The sequence below is a fragment of the Amphiura filiformis genome, chromosome 15 (assembly GCF_039555335.1).
Source record: "Amphiura filiformis chromosome 15, Afil_fr2py, whole genome shotgun sequence".
NCBI classification, from domain to species: domain Eukaryota; kingdom Metazoa; phylum Echinodermata; class Ophiuroidea; order Amphilepidida; family Amphiuridae; genus Amphiura; species Amphiura filiformis.
In genome coordinates this window covers 25,814,725-25,836,226 of record NC_092642.1, presented here as the reverse complement: position 1 = coordinate 25,836,226, position 21,502 = coordinate 25,814,725, and the positions used below count along the sequence as shown (strand labels likewise).

The following is a 21,502-nucleotide window of genomic DNA, read 5'->3' as shown; positions in this document are numbered from 1 at the left end:
CCAGTGTTTTGTTGTTGTAGGGGAAAACAAAAATACTGTTAATATTTTACATGTACACGTAGGCCTATTATGTTTTCATTGTCTGTGAAAAAGTGCCCGGAGGGGGAGGGGGGTAAAACTTGACACTGACAGCTGACAGCTGATGGGACGAAGTGTCGACATGAACCCCGGAAGTAGTGACGGAATCCAAAGCGAGGCGACGGTACCGAGCTGCGACGATGACGTCAGCTGCACAATATGGCCGTCGTAGTCGGAACAAAAAGTGACTGTAGTCAGCTGTAAGAACTCAGAATTCTCTTGGAATATTTGGAATTAGAACCTGTTTAGCTCGTGTACTACCAGGTGAGATGTTGATAAATAAGTGTGATGTAAAAATGATGTTGTAGCATTGTTTGTAAAGAGCGGAAAACGGAAAATACTGAGAGGTGTGTCGGTACTCGATGTTTTATCACCGTGTCTGTGTGTTGTTGAGTGTACAAAAAATCTGTATACCAAAGTGTGTGCAGCATCAGCACTGCACTGAATGCTTTTTAATAATCGCGTCATCGAATTAATATAGCAAACATGGTTGAAGCAGTTTTCGTTATAATATCAGGTAATTTTGGCTCTAAAGTGGTATTCCCATGAGACAAGTAATCAGCTGTTTTTGGCTGCTCCCTTGCTCCATGCAGTGGCACGTCATGCTCAACTCATGAACTCAGTCAAGGTTTTGTTTACATTTCGAAATTCGGGAAACCATTTTGAATACAATGGGATATAGACGACATGACACAAGAGATCAAAAAGTGTACAGTATGAGTTTTTATTTAAAGCTCTACATAGCACTGTCACTGCCACTGGCTGCCAGTCGGGTTTGGGGTTTCAGATTGTTGCTGCTGCAGACTGGCACTGACTGTGTGGCAATTGGTATGACTAGTCATCATGGTCAATGGTCATGCATGCTGGTCAACATGTGCCAATGTTGCATGTACATAAGCATGATAGGGGCGCAACACTAATTTATCGTCCCAGCTGAAGGATACACGAATTAGGCCTATGGTATCAAATTAAAATTTAAAAACTCTGTTTCTGTATATTGCAAACTTTTATCGGCATATAAAATGACAATTTTATTAAATTTTGTAAATAATCGATGACGATGACCATCGACTTCTTTCGCGCTATAAATACTGTGCTGCAAAAAGCAAGGCATGAAGGGCAAAAAATTAACTTGCCATTCACATTTCAAAGTTGAAAGTTAATGTCCTAATCCACCACAAAACCTTCTGCATGGGTTCGAATCCCACTTCTGACACCATTTCCCACTTCTGACACCATACCTAGTCAGGGTCAGGAACATGCTAAACACAAAATATATGATTATTCTCAGGGATCACAAGATTAAGATATTATGGGCGCACATCACTTTATGATGATATATCAATACAGTTTTGTTATTTATTTTAAGGTCTGTTTACCCTTCCAGCTCAAAATTTATTTGAGTCGATAGGTAATGAATCTTTTTTTAAAGGTCCGAAATTCTATTCTGTGGTACAGTATCTACAACTTGCCGTGGACCGTTTTTGTCAATGAGAATTAATATATTTATTCTAGCTAGTTTGCAGGCACAGGCTGTTGTGTAAGACTTTCAGTGAACAGTTCTTGGTATTGGTCAGCAGTGTTCGAATTAAGGAAAAATAATGAGTTGTCCCACGGACAACCAGGTTACAATTTCTGGTTGTCCGTCTAAGTTTTTGGTTGTCCGTATATTACCAGCTAAAAGATACACATGCATACAAAGCTACACATTTATGGTTGTCCGGCGGACAACGAATCAGTATTTTTGGTTGTCCGGCGACTTTTTTAGTTGTCCCGGGCAACCGGACAACCAAAATTTCGAACGCTGTTGGTCAGTAACACAGATACCTGTGAACAGTATGACTAAAAGTCATATAGCATGTTTTTTTTATACAGCATTCATTGACATCTATAGGTGAATATATTGGGTCTAGGGTGGTGTGGGTGCAAATCCCACTTCTGACACCATATTGTGTTACGGTACCTAATAACACCTATGTAGTCAGGATATATTATGGCCGGGATTAGGCCGTATAAAATTAATGTTTTGGTTCTCGTCCAGAGGATTTTCATGAATTGATGAGGGAGGGAGGAGATTTTTTTTTTTTTTTTTTTTTCAATGTAAAATTACAACAGTGCTCGAGGAACGATGAGGCCCTTTTTTTTTTTTTTTTCAAATGTGAGATTCTGAGGATAAACCCCTAGAGTACCACAAAAAGACTTGGAAGTGATGCTTGTTCTCTAATAAACTTATTTATATGTATGAAGATTTCATAAATCATTCCAAAGTCTAAAAAATTGAAAAATCTAAAAAAAAAAAAATCTGACAAATCCCAGAAATTGAGGAGGGGGGCGAGAACCAAAATATTAATTTTACACGGCCTTATGCACTTTCAGTTTCCCACACATTTGAATGGGAATTGGATTGCATACTTTCCCAATGTTTGGTGAGCATATTTCTCCAATATTTTGAGAAGTTTATGTCGAATGTTCTACAATGTATTATATTGTCTGGCAATAATGTCTTTTGCCAATAGTATACATGTATTAAGTTGTAATTTTGTGTTTTTGATTGCAAAGATCGGATATTCTTATTCCCGATTCGAATTATGAACCCTTCGCAAGGGTGCAGAATTTGGCACAACTTTGACGATAATTTTGCCTTTTTGGACACTAAAATGCATTTGATCCTTAATTTTGTTTCAATAGAGTTTTTAATTAGCAAGCACAATAAGGTGTGTACCAATTTTATAAATACATTAATTAATTAATGACATTTTAAAGAATTTTTTCAAATTTCTGACCTGCGCAAATCGTTAAATGTGTATTTCCCATTGACATCCAAAATGGCGTAAGCCAGTCCTATATGTGACGCGATCAAGGGAAATGAGTCGGATGTCACTAATATTGATTCTGAGATATTGGCAAAGAGAGTGTTAAAATTCCTTTGTTTTCTATTGTTTTCAGCGATTGATAAATTGATGTAAAAAAAGCCGTATCAACATGGGGTTTTTAGTTTCTGAAAGCTCTAGATGTCTTCTACAGAAACTAAACTCATTTTCAACCAGGGTCGACAACTCGACATGTGACTCATTCCCCTTGATCATGTCACATATAGGCACGTTGTATAGGACTGGCAAGTGAGTCTAGATACATTACGCGCTAAACACATAATCGAATTTGATAATTCTCAGAGAGCACACAATTTATTTATTAATAGTAGATCGCCATGTTTGCCAGCCAGATATTATGGGCGCACATCACTAATTATAAATGATGATATCAATATTATTAAATATATTTTTAAGGTCTGTTTGCCCTTCCAGCTCAAAATTTATTTGAGTCGGTAGGTAATTTGTTTTTTTAAGGTCCAAAATTGTATTCCATGGTATCTACATGTACAGCTTGCCATAGACCATTGGTCAATGAGAAACACTTACAGTTATACATTCTAGCTTGTTTGCAGCCACAGGCTGTTGTGTACATGTAAGACTTTCAGCGAACAGTTCTTGGTATTGGTCAGTAACACACAGCAATAGAATGTTCATGCATTTATTTTTATTTTCCAGCATTCATTGACGTCTATCTATTAAGGCCCGGCAAAAAATGAGATCTCGCTTTTCACGCCGTGATTCTCGCTATAAAACCAATTATCTCACTTTTTAAGAAAGTTCCCAAGCAGTATACTTACTAAGGCTGGCATTTTCGGTCGGGTAAACGGGTACCCGCCCGAGATTACATTACCCGGGTAGGAAATACCCTCCCCGGGTACCCGAAATTAAATTTTGTAGTGTCCCTGGACCTAGATTCAAATTCAATACATTTTGAAATCATTAATAGACTATGACATGAATACAAATTATCAATTTTCATATATTAAAAATACAATTTTTTTTTTTTTTTTTTTTATTTATTTTTTTAGGTCAACCATGAATGATCCTGGCATTTAGGTCTAGGTCCAGAGACACTACAAAACCGAAAAAATAAAAACTTAAAAAAAAAAAAAAAAAAAAAAAAATTTTTTTTTTGCAATTTGGTACCAGTTACCCTTGAAAATTCTTATGGTACCGGGTACAAAATTACCGAAAATGCCAGGCCTAATACTTACTATAAAAATGTTGCTTTATGCCATAAAAGTTCGTTGAATTCCATGAAATGAACTTCAACATCGGAAAAGTGTGCAGAATTCAACAGCATTGCAACCACATTGCTAGGTGCAAACGCCATATGCTTTACTTTATAAAAATAAAAAATGACATTTCATTGCAAATGAGTTTAAGTTTAGGCCAAATATCAATATTTATGGCCATGTGTTTTGAACTCGGCCACCCTTAGTGTTACATCACAAATATTATGAATTTTTACACCAATCAAGTTTCAAATTAGAATATCTCCACAACTATCAACCCTAAACTAGCAAAAGTATACATTTTTGGAAAGCTGAAGGCAAAAGCAATTTAAATATACACATTTCAACTCATTGTACAGGGTGACCTTGAACTTATACAGGGTGGAATAAAAAAAATCCGAATAAAAAATGGGTCACTTAAGGGAAGGGGTATGAGCGTTTGGACAGTATTTATTTTGGGACATTAGAGCACATCAGACATATCGAATTGCATTCTGAATACGAAGAATGTCCTTCTGATATCAAATAATTTAGATTTTTTGATTAAAAATTGATATTTTTGATATTTAAACTTTACAAATCTGATGATTTATAGGCCTACTTAAAGTGTATGTAGGTGGGATGAAAAGCCGACGATCAATTGAAAATTTTGACCTTTCGTATTGGAGATATGGATTTTTTTTCCCAAAACACCAAAAAGAAATTAGGACAAAAAAAAAAAAAATCTATATCTTCAATATGAAAGGTCAAAATTTTCAATTGACCGTCAACTTTTCCTCCCAGCTACATACACTTTAAGAATATATCATTATATTTATATAATTTACTTCGAGGACTGTTATATCAAAAATTTGAAAAATATCAAATTTTTATAATTTGTCATAAAATTTGTGATTGTGATTTTCAAAAAATGAAAATTATTTGATATCAGAAAGACATGCTTCGTATTCAGAATGCAATTCGATAGGTCTGATGTGCTCTCATGTCCCACAAAAAATACTGTCGAAACGCAATAAACACTCATTCTAGATCCCTTAATGCTTTGCTTATAAATTACTAACTTGCAGTTATAAACTGAAAGTAAACAACATTGATTTGGTTAGAGTTTAGGGGGAGCCTACTGACTTTGGAAGAAAAAAAATCACAGCTGTTTGGTAATCTCGGAATACAGGGTGTCCCAAAATATGTTCAAATTTGTTTACAATTCAACATATTTTGAACTGAAAGTCCGACACAGCCCTGTTTAAACTTATTATGCAGCTGCCTGAATTTACTGTTTAAATACCAGTTGTGTAGTCTCACATGGTGCATCACATACGATTAATTGTCAGTGTTAAATTTAAATTCATTTAAATCTAGAATGAAACCAATGAACCATGGACAAGCTAGATCTATGGCTTTGTGTTCAGGGTTGCCAAAAGATTTCAGCCCGAATCGCGGGTCAAATAATCAAAAAGTCACCCAATTTTTCTCTTTAACATTGGTTTCTATGGGGCATGAAACTATCGGAAATCGCGGGAACCAATGTTGAAAAGTCGCCCAAATTATTTCTTAACCATTGGTTTCTATGGGATAGGAAATTGTCAAAAATCGCGGGAAAAATCTTTAAAAGTCACTCAATTGGGCTACCAAATTGCGGGTTTGGCAACCCTGTTTGTGTTGTTATACAGTGTTTGGTTATGATGGATGAGTGCATTGTAGTCACTCATTTAACGCTTTTGGTTTTAGCTTGGGTGAAAACAGCCTTGTGATCAACAATAACATTTTGTATGGCATTAGGAAAAGATAAAAAGATGTACACATGGAGTCGTGGATCTGTTTGATGATATCGATTTCAATTGTTAACAACATTGAACTGCTGGAGTCTACAGTGTCAGTATATCTGAGCAGAACTTCCGGTTCTTGGCGTATATATGTGATGCGATCAAGCAAAATCAGTCGGAACTCAGAAATATTGATTTTGAGATATAGCCAAACAAAGAAAATATTTCCTTTTGTTTCCTCTTGTTTTGGAAACTCTTTAATTGGGTAAAATATCTTTGGAACTGGTTGTTCAATTTCTGTGTGGTTTTCTGCAAAATCCAGCTTTGTAAATGCTTTTGGACTGATTTTGCTTGATTGCATCACATGTCCCCATAATTCCCATTTTGGTAACACAAATGGATTGTTTTCTCACAATTTCGTCAGAAAATCATGGATCATATTAATTGAACATCAAATTTTAGGATGACATTGAGAAAAATTGAAATGATTATAAATAAATTTATGTGCATTCAGTAGCCACTGGTAACATAAAAAATAATAATGGCAAAACAGGCTAGCAGCTGTGAATGCCTAGTTATCTAAAAACATAAGGGAAGGCGTGGGCATCATTCTTTGGGTTGCCAAAAATTTTAGCCAAAATTGCAGGTAAAATAATCAAAAAGTAGACCAATTTTTCTCTTTAAAACCAGTGGTTTCTAAAGGACAGGAAACTACTGGAAGTCATGTGAGTGTTGAAATGTCACCCAATTCTTTGGTTTCTACTGGGCAGTAATTGTCGGAGGTTGCGGGTAAAATTTTCTAAAGTCTCCCAATTGGGCTACCAAATTGTGTGTTAGCAAATTTGGCAACCCTGTTCATTAATATTTGGAGTGAAGTAATGGTATGGTGGGTGCCCTAACCCTTGTGAATTAGTTATTTTACTTTCAATGGAAAGTTTAAACCTGCCATTGTTTGAAAAGTTTCACTTTCCATTGTTGCTAAATTTTGTATAAAGTTTCCACTATACAGTACATCAGTACATAATGCTGTAAAATAACAATAATGCTGTAAAATAACAATTAAAAATATTAAAAAAACCAATGGTCCAATAAGCATGCATGTAATGAGCATAATTACATAGTTGGAAACTGCATTGCTAAGTTTTGTTACCGGTGAAGAATCTGACTGCCAGTACATGTTGGGTCATGAATGGCTTTGAAATTAGCAAATTTGATAAAAAATGAATTCTATTTACAGCCTCATCCTAATTTTTTCAACATCAAAATTCAGATTTTGGAATCGAAAAGAAAGTTCATATTTTTCTTAATACCCTAGAAGTAAAAGTTAACGCCCAAGATATGTTTCGTTTTATTAGAGAGGTTTGAACAAAAATGTGGTCAAAAGTGGTAATTCCACCAGTATTTACTATCCTATGGTACATTGTTGAACATGTTTTTGCTTCTCATCAAAACTGGAGCAATACACTCCAAATTTGGAAATATTGTTTTAATGGTAAACACCACCCACCTTTAAAAACAAGTGCAAATGTTTTGGAAAAATCAAGTCCATACAAAAGTTTCATGAAAGTCAATTCCGAGTTTATTGTCACTTTTTTTTCCAGGTTGGTGAGGTGACTTTTTCATTTTTTTTTTTTTTTTATTTCATTAGTTTTCATTATTGACATAAAATGCGTGTTGATTTAAAGCCAAACTCATACATGTGATTTATAAACATGTTTTTTTATATGGGTAGGGACCAGAGGGACTAGAAAAGTTAGAAAAGAGCCTGGTTTTGCTTCCAAGTTATGAATTTACATGTTTTACATGTACAAACAAAAATATATGTTCCAATTGCTAAAACTGGTGAAAACACTGATACTTTGAAAATAATGAATTATTTTGGCATTTTTGAAAATCTGACGTGGGTATTTTTGGTTTCCAAAACCCCCTGATACAAGACATGACCTTAATCTTCCACACATGGAGTGTGAATTTCAAATGGGGTTTGATTTGATTTGATTTGATTTGATTTGATTTATTGATAATCCCGGCACACATACATGATACAATAGCAGAAAAAAAGCCTTAAAATAATAAACACAAAAACAATAGTCAACGGGGTCCCTGGCGGATTCCCTAATAGCGAACTAAATCACTTTGAAGTGGGTCTCCGATAACCATGTTGACGAAAGATACTATATATAAAAAAGCGATTAAAAAAAACCGCACACACACAACACATTACTGATAAAGGTACATACAACTACGCGTTTTGCGCGAAAAAGAAAACAAACTAAAAACAATTTCACTGGAGACATCATTTGGTAAGGTGGACCATAACCTGGGAAATGCGACACAAAGAGGGGGTTACCAGAATGGTGACACCATTTGAAATCTACACCCCCTGTGTGAGATGCTAAAGGTCATGTCTACCATCAGGGTTGTATGGATTTTAACTAGAATAGCCCAATGTTAATGCATATTTTGGAGTAAACCAGTTTAAAATTAGATAACGATCCAGCTGGCATAACTGGATCCAGAAAACAAAATTGGTCTAAACATGCATTCACACAGTTGGTGAACCGATAGAGTTACATACAAGGTATGCCCTGGGGCGGCCCAATCTAAACACATTTGACTCCAGGCCACGATATCGCAGTACGAAATAATGCTGTGCTGTATTGTTCATTTTGCTATTAGGAAGCAATTTTTGAGAACGGGACTATTGTACATACACATAGAGGCCTGGGGTGAGGGACTCACTTAGCAGCATGAGTCCCTGCCTGTGACATTTTAGATTTCACATGTTGTGCGATGCATTTGGGACTGATACCAATATTTTGTAAAAAAGAGAAGTATGTTTTATTCACATTCAAACTGTTTTGGGGGACTTACAACTTTGTTTTGCCATGGGGTCTACTTTGATTTACTTAGTTACGTATGTGCATGGTCTATGTCAGTGGTTTCGTTAGGAGGATGAATATCACTTGTCTCTTGCGCATTATGTATTCAGAGTTTAAATTTATTTATAGTCGAGTGAACACAGGAAAGCTGAGGTGAAGGAACTACTAAGATGTTGGCAATTTGAAACCTTCATGGTTTGTGTTCGCTTTTTGTTTGTAGTTAATTTATTTGTTTTAAACATTCAGTAAGTGTCCTCATAAGGCCCTTTACAATTATTTCTTAGTTACCTGTTTCCCGCCCGCGTCCAAATTAAAGAATTGCAAAATATTTAATTATTTAATTTTTATTTTGGTTTTTCTCTTTTAAAATAACTTTAAATGATTTCCATTTGCTACTTTCTGACTTTGATCATATCAACTATAATGATGAATAAACAAAGAACATAATTGAATACCTGAGTGGAAGAAGGGCCCAACTCCATCAAAACTGTTTTTGAGATATTAAAAAAACCCTTAATATTTGGAAAAGTTTTATAGGCAGAATGTTTTCATCTTCAGGGGACCTTTAATACATGAACATACAATACTACATACATTCGAAATTACATATGATGTTTCCATGGCAGCGGTACAGGTCTTAATACTGAGCTGGAGTTGGGCCCTTCTTCCACTAATATACTGCAAGTGCCAGTTCCGTGAGCAGATGTGTTATAAATAGCCACAGAAATTTGATAATTATCCATTAATTGCACAAGTAGAAGCATGTAATATGTCAGCAAGAAAGTTTATTGTAGTGAAAAGCAGATTTCATGGGTGAACAAAATATCTCTTATATTCCAATATTTGTGGAAGAAGGGCCCAACTCCATGGAGTTGGGCCTTTCTTCCATAAAAACCATGATTAAGTGTACATGGAAGACTATTTGGAGAGTGGATTTTGACTCATCTTTCACACACAAGGAAGAACAATCTGTTGGCAATAAAATGCTGGGTCAAACTCATTTTTGTAAAATATTGGAGTTGGGCCCTTCTTCCACTCAGGTATTCAATTGTACCATTACTTATGTATAAAATCAAACATAGTTGTAAAATAATTAAATGCATGTTCCTAGTCAAAACAGGTTGATGTAGGTTGCGACCACTTGTTGTAAAATAAAGAAAATAAAAGATAATTAATAATTAATAATTAAAAGTCGCCTCATCCCTTGTTTTCAACCATGAAACAGGAAACTAAGACTCAATTTTGAAGGGCCTAATGTTGTGCCTTTTTTTTTTCAAGTGAAGAAGAAAGAACCTTCAAAATCAATCATGTGTAAATGGAAAGAAAGGGAGGAGTATCTTTACACTAAAGTGGTTGCTACATGTACATATATCCCATGATACCCTAAATCCTTAATTATAACTACAATAGACCTTTTCATACTGAGTTATTCCGATAAAACCTGAAGCATGATAATATCCCCTATCATGCGTGTATAAAAGTACCTCTTCAGCATCATGTACAGTGCAAAGTTCCAATGTGTAACAGGCATCATAAACTATAATGAACTTTCGACGGTCAATAATGGATGAGGGTGGTACTTTTGCCAAGGATACTCAATGTACAATCAAGCGTGTGGTGGTATGTCTTGTGTAAGAGACTGATCTGTGGAAGAGGTGATGCATAAACAAAATGTTCTGTAAAATCAAATTAACTGACAAAAAATTATATCTTATTGTGAAAAACCAAGTAGCTGAGGTGTTTTAAACTCAATATGCTAGGAAAATATTTAAACCGATGACCCATGTTCACATTGGCTAAATAAGCTGTATTTTGGTGCAAAAGGGTACTGTAATTCATGACATTTCTTGTCTACAAGTTTGGGTATAATTTGATTCCCCTAGCTTACTGGATAAAGAGCGCGGTTTTCCGAACTTTTCTGATCTTGATATGAAACGGTCTATCCCAGCAAACATTAGACAATCGGCCTGATACTGGCTCTATAAAAACTGCTATAATGGACCAAGAATGGCAGCATGTATTGGTCCGGTACGGTCGTGTACACAGGCATTCGACTGGCCCAATAGATAATTGCCAGTACTGGGCCAAAATGGGTTGAAATTGGTCCAGTAAAGTAAAAATATCAAGAGCTATAAATTGCTATATTAATTATGACTGCATATTCACAGAATATTCCGGGCAGTGTTTCTACATTCTTTTTCTACATGTCCAGTTTATAAATTTCCACCAACTCGGCTCGAAATACTGGAACGGTATTGACCAAATAGGTCTATGATTGGGCATATAGGCCTATGATTGGGCCCACTTTCTCTCTCTAAAAATAGGCATATGACTACACCATGCATGCATCATGCGCTATAGGCCTATGCATGCATGATATCAGCACTCTTGTCCTTATGTAGAATGTGCATGCACACTGTGCAAGGCATGACTAATAATACAAGTATACGTACGTAGGCCTACTCGTGCACATGCACACCACATGAGTAGGCCTATACGTAGTACTTGTAAGTTGTATTATTAGTCATGCCTTGCACGGTGTGCATGCACATTCTACATAAGGACAACAGCATGACAGGCCAATAGGCCTAAAGTATAATTGCATGCTAAAATTGAAGTTAGGCCTATATTCAGAACCTTTTGCAAAATGTAAAGCATGCTATGCGGGCCTGCAGTCAAAAACCACAAAGCACATGCATGAGCACGTTACGGCATGCGAAGTCCAATGCCGCCACCTCTTGTGAAATTCGGTCTATTTCTGTTCACTTAAAAACTGATGGAGACTCGAAATACGACATGGAATAAACTCAAACCAAGCATGAATTCACTTTGGGTAGAGTGCATATTAAAGAACAAAAAGATCTCACCTATATCTACTGGATTTTCAATGATTTTTTTGACCGCCTGCAGCCGTGCCTGCAACTCGCAATTCAGTCGAAGGAAAGAATTCTATGTATTGCGCAGGCGCTAAACGAGCAATCCCACAATTCACATCGCGAAGTTTCTGCCAGAACTGGGCCAGTATGTTTGTGCCGGCCCGATGCCATAATTCAGCTACCAGAACTGGGCCAGTATATATGTGCCGGGGCGATGCCCAATACAGGACCAAGTGCGGCGCAGCTAACAATGGCATGGAAACGGCCGCTGGTACGTAGACCAGTTTCGGGCTCGTACTGGCGTCATACCGTCAGCCGTGTCCGGTATTGCCAGAAGTAGACAGGTATAAGCCATTACTGGGCCAGTTTCTTAATGTTTGCTGGGATGCTAGCTAATCTCAGCATTAAAATACCTTAAGGGGGTACTACACCCATTGATTTTTTTGTGCATTTTTTTGCATTTTGTTAAGAAATTACAAAAAAAAATTGGACAAAGTGGTATGCAAAATGAAGGGGCAAATCTTCTCGTTTTATTGGTGACATCGGTATCAACGTAGCTTCCATGCGTTTAAAAGTAGAACCAAAAAGGGGGTACATCACTGATTCGTTAACTTCACTTCATTTTGGAAAGCTTACTATCAACGGATTTCGTTAAAATTTTGGATATGTGTTGCTAACACGTTAGGGAAATAAAGTTGATATGTAAAATGGGAATAAGTGATTCCTGATTTCTTTTATGACTTCATGAACTTGGTGCTCCACAACTATCAACAAAGGAACTGGTTAAAATGCTTCTATTTTCAATGTTGAGCTATATTTTGTATTTTTAACTTGCGACATTATTTCACTGAAACTTAATTAAGCCACAGGTAACAGGTTACCACAACCATGCTACTGCAATGTTGAAAAATATTGTATTCTTGTAACCTATACCACCATATTGGGTAGTTTTCCGTAAGCTTTAACTTTTGTGATTTTGGTAACTATTTTATATTTATTTGTGAAATCCATCTCAACTAGGCATTCTAAATTGTACTCACCATTTACATCCCAAGGTATATTAGTATATCCACCTTGCACTTCTCGATATATATCCAGTTAAAGACAGAATATCAAAATTATTCCTCAGTTTGATACATTTTGTATCACAGACTCTCACATGTGTATTCAAAATTGATGCTTAAATTTGACCTGAACCAATTGACCTATAACCTGACATACGGTGACCTAATAGCCTTTTCTTCTCCTAACAACACATTAAAGTATCAAATTGACTAATGACTATTCATCCATTGTGTAAGTGTTTATTTAATTTATTCAGTGTTATATATTTTGCAAGCACCACTAGATTTTCTATAGAGAGTATAACAAAGGATTTAATGTATTCTATTCATGTACCCTACTTGAACATGTTGAAAAGAATAAATTATGGTTTGTTATGAAACACGCATCTGAGTTACCAGGATACGGTAAACAAAAAATATAGAGGGCTAAAATGACTTACTATACAATGGCTTTTGAAAAAAGCACCTTTTTTATTTATTTATTTATTTATTTTTTTATTTCACATGATCCGTGCATATATCGCCTCGCTATAAATGAAAAAATATTTTTTTAGACCAATCAAACCAATATATGGGTGTAGTACGCCCTTAATCCAAACCCGAATTCTAAATCTGCTTTTAATCATAACCTTAATTTCAAAACCCAACCCTAATCATAGCATATTGGCAATGCATGTTATTTGTTATTGGTGGAGAAAAATTGCTCAAGGCTATTTCCTAATATTTTTGTCCAAATACTATATAAGAAACAATTATTAAAAGTATACAATGGCTTCAAATGATAGTATTTCACTTATTGATATATGATAAAAGATGAAGATCATATTGACTCCGTAGAGAGTCCTCCTGTACTAAAACGAAGAAGAAAACTGTAATACAAATAATTTTGCAATTATATATTGTAGACAGTTCAATGATGTAGAAAAATTGATGACCTGAGGGAACCCCATAAATATCGTGAATATGGAGCTGGTTGCCAAGGGGGATTGACAGGCTTGGGTCTCTTGTATTCATCACTGAATTCATACATGAATGTACTCATCAGACCATAAGGTGATGAGGATGTTAAACAGGTCCCCAGAACAGATCTAAGATGAGATGGGCAATGAATTTATGGCGTTTTCATGTGAGTTAATTCACACTTACCACTTTTATGCACATTTTAGATGTCCATTTATAGGTTACATTCCGCTTAGCGTCTTTTAGCGATGAGCGATCAGTATTTAACCAATGAGGCAGTTAGCTTTTTTCAACGCAACAAAAAGCGTGCTACCTCATTAGCTAAAACCAATCGCTCGTCGCTCAGCGATGCAGTATAAATTAAGTAGTGTGAATCATGAAATTGTGGAGATGGATATCTGATGGATATTTTACAAGAAGTTTTAAAAACATCCTCTGAGCATCAGCTAAGCATTAAATATACGAGTTGCGGACGAGCTAAAATTGTACCAAAAACTTTTGTTTCTAAACTTATCTGTTTACAAACTTTTAAAAGTGAGATTTGCAATAAAAATGTAGAAGGGTTTATGCAAGATAGACCCATCTGCAATAGCTGCCAGGAGTCATATCTTTAGATGTGTTTCAATATACAATGCAGGAATTGTCAAATGTCTATAGAGCAGCTATTGAACATATAGGGCCTCCTAACTACCCCTTGATATGTATAAGTTCCACTAGTTACTCCTATATAAGTGTAGGCAACCAAAAATTGGTATTCGCAGACATCCAGTGACTTGCAGACAATCAATTTATCTGTTGGGCAACCTCCCATTTCAAAAACTGCATAATTATTGGCAATCACTTTTGAATATTTATATGTCTATAATAAACCAGAAGGCAATGAGGTACTGAGTACAGTATGGCAATGATAATATTTATGGTTCTGTCTGTGAACCAGGATTTTAGAGATACGCGTATGGTGTTTAAAATGCAAGTTTGATTATAAATATTCATGAACTTGTGCAGAAGACATGAAGGCCTAAAGGTGATGCTAATAAGTGCAAGTGTATGGTGTTAGATGCCAAATCTGAGATGTTATCCAATTGAATACCTGAGTGGAAGAAGGGCCCAACTCCAATTTTTTACACAAATGAGTTAGACCTAGCATTTTATTGCCAGCAGACTGTTCTTCCTTGTGTGTGAAAGATGAGCCAAAATCAACTCTCTAAATAGTCTTCCATGAACACTTAATCATGGTTTCCATGGAAGAAAGGCCCAACTCCATGGAGTTGGGCCCTTCTTCCACAAATATAGGGTTAAAGAGGAATTTTGTTCATCCACGAAATCTGCTTTTCACTACAATAAATTTTTTTGCTAACATATTACATGAGTTCTACTTGAGCAATTAATGGTGATTACCTAATTTCTGTAGCTATATATAACACAGAACTGGCACTTGCAGTATATTGGTGGAAGAAGGGCCCAACTCCAGCTCGTATTAAGACCTGTACCGTTGCCATGGAAACATCATATGTAATTTCGAATGTATGTGCTATTGTATGTTCATGTATTAAAGGTACCCTGAAGATGAAAACGTTCTGTCTATAAAACTTTTCCAAATATTAAGTTTTTTCTTAATATCTCAAAAACAGTTTTGATGGAGTTGGGCCCTTCTTCCACTCAGGTATTCAATTGTACATTACAATTTACATGTTAAGGGAGTTATGACCGTTTTCTTTTCGACCCCTACATTTTCTTCCATGATACATGTATGAGTCATGGATGCCACTATGTGAAAAGCAAGTGTGTTTGAAAAAAAATCCAATTTTAGATGAATCTTGGTATTTTAAAAAGGTTTAACCTGCCCCCCCCAACATTGTGTCATGCGGGGTTTACAAAGTGTACATTGGGGTGGGGTAGATGGATGGTTGGCCATCCGGCTTTTGGGGCAGCAGCAATGTCGTCAATCCCTTTATCGCCAAAACACAACAGCTGATGAACTCCAATCTTGATAGGGTGATGAGTATAATGACTTCTGGTGCTATACATGTATAGTTTGGTGTTATATCATCTTTCATGAAATATTGATGAGCATATTTGCATATCTGGACTGAAATCAAACCAACTCTAGCACATTTAACACAATGATGGATTGATTTGACATGGGCAACTTTTACAAAGTGTAATTCTAAGATTGTTCTTTGTTCCATAACATACTCCTTATTCATCAGTGCTCTACGTACAGTTTGAACATGACAATTAAATTTTCACTTTCCTCGTTCAAATTCAAGAAAACCTCGCAGTAGAAATTATAGTACTGATATGTGACCATCCACCACCAAGTGGTAGTAAAGTCGGCTCTAGATCATTTTCAGTTTATTGCAGATTGTGAAAGAATTCACTTTCAGCTTCAAAATGACACCTCAATCAGCTTCATCGGACATCTCGAAGTGAAGTTATAGTTCATCAAAGGTCAAATTCCTAGTATATTCAACATAGAAATCCAATTACTGTTTTAGATTGTATCTCAAAATGGAAAATGCCAACTTTACGACCAGTTTGTGGCGGATGGGCACATATGTGTGAATCTGAAATATCCATACACGATGTAGCACCATCTGATGTTAACTTTTCAGTAGTGATGCTTTTTAATACTTGAAATGTTGCAGTGGTTCCTGGTAATGAGTCTCTTATTATCACTGACCTCACTCACTCCTGGATGGATGGTATTGCCTTCTTGAGGACATAAGTACTGATTGATACTGCCTGGTTCATCACGTAGGCACACTCACAAGAAATTTATCAGGCTATGGTACATGGTAGCTAGGTGAGGGAGGTGTCAAAACAGAAATTACAAACTTATCAGTTTCAAAGAATTTAAGAATTATTTGAATGGGAGTCTTAGATTTGATCAATATCTTCAACCATATCCAAGTGGTACTGCAGGAGCATTTCAAGACTTTCTTCTGCGTCATAATACGTACGTATCTCTGTACATGCATGTCCCAAATGATTTGATTGTGATGCTCTTGCACAGGCAGGATTTATTGGGGGAGGGCTGATTTTGAAAAAGTGGACATTTTTTTCAACATTTGTACTTTTTTTGACCAAAAAACGACTAAAAAACATCTTTTTTTTCACTCGCTACGCTCACACATGTATGGGACTTTTTGGGCCTGCTCTTGCAACATGATTGTGTGAACATGTATTTTGACAAGACTTTTGGTTGAAAATCCCGGGTTGAAAATTTACCAATGACACCCTCTGATTTTCCCTTTGAAATTTCCCCAGGGGGGCCACTCATATAAAAAGTTGTAAGCATGCGTGTGAACAAAAACACGGAATATGGGTGTTTTTTTCTACTGCAACACCGTGTTAAGGGTCTCAAAATCATTGATTATAGCAAATAAGGGTGTCATTTTTGACACCATGTGTCCGTGCTAAGGGTAGTTAAATCTAATCACATTCCTACAATCGTCATAATGAAATATACTGCCCTAATAATGCAGGCGATAATTATGTTGAATAATGATAACTGAGTAGGCCTAAGCCTACCAAATCCAGTTAGGAAGTATCCAATTAGAGTATAATAATAAAGGAAATAAGAAACCTTGAAAGTTGATGTCTTTTACTTTTTCTTCAAAATTGATCATGCATCCTTGCTAAGGGTTGGATTTAATCCACTTGTAACGTTGTCTTTGTTAAGGGTATGGTTAACAAACCATTATCCTTGTTAAGGGTCATTTTGAAGACACAATGGTTGTCCTTGTTAAGGGTGCTTTTCTGAAGTGCATTCACATGCATGCTTACAACTTTTATATATGAGTGGCCCCCTGGGGAAATTTCATGATAGATGGGGATTAGTGGGCAAAAATGATGATCATGCCTTACCCCTAAAAATCCTCTATTTTTTAGTAAAACAAATTAGAATACACTCCATATCTGACTTACTTATATTGCATCTTATTTACAGATAGTGATGACCTGCACACAACTGATTCGGTTACACAATTATGTGTGACAGTTTCTAGCAAAATATTGTCCATTTCAGAGGCTCTGTAAAATGAAGTAATAAAATTTATAATAGAAGTTAAAGTAAAATAGATGACAATTTATTGACTAGCTGAGTTTGCTTGACAAGGCTTCAATTTATATCATCATTTCTTATTTTCATGAATGATGACCTGCTTGTTACTGAATAAGGTGATGCATTTTGTGTCTGGTTGAATATCTTAATGTTCAATGGTGTACATGTACTGGGGATTTTATATACTGCATTGGGCTTTAATACTTTTTAAATTTTTTCTCTACTATTCATGACCCAAAGATGGGCAAGCACAAAAATGGTGAATTTTAAGTACACTGTAATGTATTCCGGTACTGCAGTTCTGGGTAAATTGTACAAATCAAAGTCAGATGCTTGTAAATTTCAGTATTTTGTAGCTACACCATAGATTTGGGAAATTTGAACCTGTACATTCTAAATGCAGACAGTTCATTAAATTTCATTTGGGGGATGGGTCTGGATTCCTTAGTTGTTAGCACTAATTTGGATTTCCATATTATATGACCTGGCCTCCACAAAATTATGCAGACTCCAACTTTTGACTTTCTGTTAGCTGCTGATGTAAATTAGCTTTTAGTCTTAATGAGCAACCCCACTACATGACTAAGGTAATAATTTAGTTCAGATTTTCTGTAAAGTGGCATTTTAAATAGGGAAATTTTATTTTAAAGCAATTGTCGGACTGAAATTTATTGCGCACAAATGCATTGTATATGTTCTTGATAAACCTGTTGGACCTTGTATTGGATGACACATTGTATCTGTCTGGCTGCGTATTGAGAAGTCAGACAGAGCAATAGATCTATAGCATTCTAGTGAATCTGATAATGAACTAAGGTCAAGGATTCATTGCACTAGACAGATATATGCACACTATAGTTCATAAATAAATCAGCCTCAAACGTGTGAATACTATGCGAACAGACAAATCAATTGATGGTTGAACTCAATGATTTCAGTCAGGTTTGGTATTAGGTGTGTTTTTACATTGTAGTAAATAGAATTGGATCTTTTCCTAGAAGTGTTACCTAAGGTATCATTTTGTTTAAAAATTATTTGCAAGTGTACTTGTATAATTAAAGAACGAATTAAAGAGACTAGTTTGCATCTAACGTCAGGGCACGTTGTGATTGGTTGCTGCCCTGCACAGTACAGTATTTTGGTCTGGTTGACAGGATGTCATCTATAGGGCCTATATACAAACTAGTCTTTACCTAGCTGGGGGGTTTACACCCCCCAGCTAGGTATTGTAATCGTTCGGGTTCTTCCGCTGGGAACAAACCACTGTAATCTTCCCGTTTTCTTCCGCTGGCAACTAAGTGAAATTGCACATGTTTTTGTACTTTATGCACCAAACCCTCTATCTTTTTAACCAAATATCCCACAGAGTTGTGCGATATGTCAAACTTTTCCTCTGGTCATAAGGAACAAAAAGTCAGTGGTCACATCTCTGTAGGATCATTGGTTAATGAGATATAGTCACTTTTTGTACTTTATGCACCAAACCCTCTATCTTTTTATCCAAATATCCCACAGAGCCGTGCGATATGTCAAACTTTTCCTCTGGTCATAAAGAACGAAAAAGTCAGTGGTCACATCTCTGTAGGATCATTGGTTAATGAGATATAGTCACTTTTTTGTACTTTATGCACCAAACCTCTATCTTTTTAACCAAATATCCCACAGAGTCGTATGCGATATGTCAAACTTTTCCTCTGGTCATAAAGAACAAAAAAGTTAGTGGTCACATCTCTGTAGGATCATTGGTAAATGAGATATAGTCACTTTTTGTACTTTGTGTACTTAACAATCTATCTTTTTAACCAAATATCCCACAGAGTCGATGCGATATGTCAAACTTTTCCTCTGGTCATAAAGAACAAAAAGTCAGTGCTCACATCTCTGTAGGATCATTGGTTAATGAGATATAGCACTTTGTGCATTTAACCCTCTATCTTGTTAACCAAATATACCACAGAGTCGTGCGATATCTGATATGTCAAACTTTACCTCTAGTGCGTGAAGACGGCCTGATTGGCCTTGAGAGTTCATATCGGTGCGTATGCACCAAATATGTATCTTGTAAACCTTAATAAGTTTTGCCTTGCCTTGCTTCGTAATCCTGTTTGGGCTGGACAAAATTTTTTTTCCACTTTTCCCCAGTTTCCCCTAGGTATTTAGTCTTTAAGCTTACTGATATACAGGGATTGAATACGAGTGTCACGGCCCTGGTTAGTGTGCATTCAAATCAGAGATCCCTGTTCAAGGCCATCTTACTTAGCCGTCGGAAATGATTGCAAATTACACATTTGTAATCATTTTGACCTAAAATATGATGTGAAAACACAGGTAAGCAATGAGAACAAGTCCTCAAACATTTGAAATTTGTAGCTTACTACAACCTGATGATGTACTCATCCCAGGCAAACCTTAGTTAACACATTTGCTAGTCAGCCAAATTCGCTGACAAAATTCAAATCAAGGGGTGACACTAAATTCACGGTTGTTCTATTAGCAACGCAAAATCTATGAACAATTCAGCTGGTTTACTAGCTAGAAAGTGAGGCCAGTTATCGATCCGTTATAGCTCGTTATGAATGATTCATGTTCGACACCTTGGAACATGTTAATTGAGTTTCGCAAATAACAACGTTGTTAGTTTTGCGAACTTTGCCTGTTCAATGAGAGTATAGCGCCCCAATACATCTGGGCACAAACCAGGCGAAAAACGATCCAGTTTAATGAAATGGCGGACGGGTATTCCCATCAGGCACCAGTGATATGTTTTTTCAAAGAAAGTCTACTAATTTGATATGAAATGACATTTTGCAATTTGCAAAGTCAAAATTAGGACTTGCTGGCAATAATATGAAGGAAATATGTGACAGAGGCAATGTGGGAAATACAAGTAGTATTTAAGTTATAATAACCTTTGATACCCGACCTGACCTTCCATCATGGCGCCTTTAATATTCGTCTTATGTATTTCTATTATGCTCTCAAGTAAAATAAAATACCAATCTGCACTGAGTAGACAATGTTACTTGGCTCCCAGCATGAATTATTGATTTTATACGGAGGTAAAGAAATGCACAGTGTATGTACATGATGTGCAAGCATACTCCAAATTCACGGTAAATCTGAATAGTGGTCACATGTTGAAATATCATGTGTTAGGAAATCACGTGGCAACATTTTAAGATTTCAGGCTTGTTTACTAGTTCATTGCCATTTGTACTCTTTATTATTTATCTTTGTTAATTAACATATATTTTAAATGCTGATAAATCGTGGTTGGCTGCCCATGATATCTGTTAAATTCAATGTTTTATGAATATAATTCTACCACGCAGAGGGGTCACGCAGCAGAATTTCACATCACCTGACTTAGCTAGATTTCGAAGCTCTGCTTTTCAAATTCATGTAAATTTCAAAGTTTATACATTTAATATATTTAATATGAAACTAATTTTTTGTTATAACCAACTGGTACACGAAATATACTAGCTTATTACCTATACAGAAAGGTGATTATCAGCCTTCACTCAGCAAATTGACATGCCTGGCATATGCAGCCATTCTCCGTCTGGGTAACATGACTGTAAGCCCTCAATACGTCTGGGCACAAATTTAAATAACAATACGCTATTTACATATCAATGTGGCCTCATGCTAATTAAAGCTGCCCCATCCAGGAGTTCATCTATGTGCATATTTACATCGCAC

The 21,502-nt window shown here is 36.0% G+C and overlaps 1 protein-coding gene across 1 annotated transcript in view; it reads left to right on the top strand.

Annotated features, from left to right (window-relative positions):
• Nucleotides 1-206: 206 nt before the first annotated feature.
• Nucleotides 207-21,502, top strand: part of LOC140171428 (uncharacterized) — a 392,810-nt gene continuing 371,514 nt past the window's right edge. The window contains 1 exon segment of the mRNA XM_072194688.1: nucleotides 207-342. The gene's annotated coding sequence lies outside the window, so the exon portion shown is untranslated.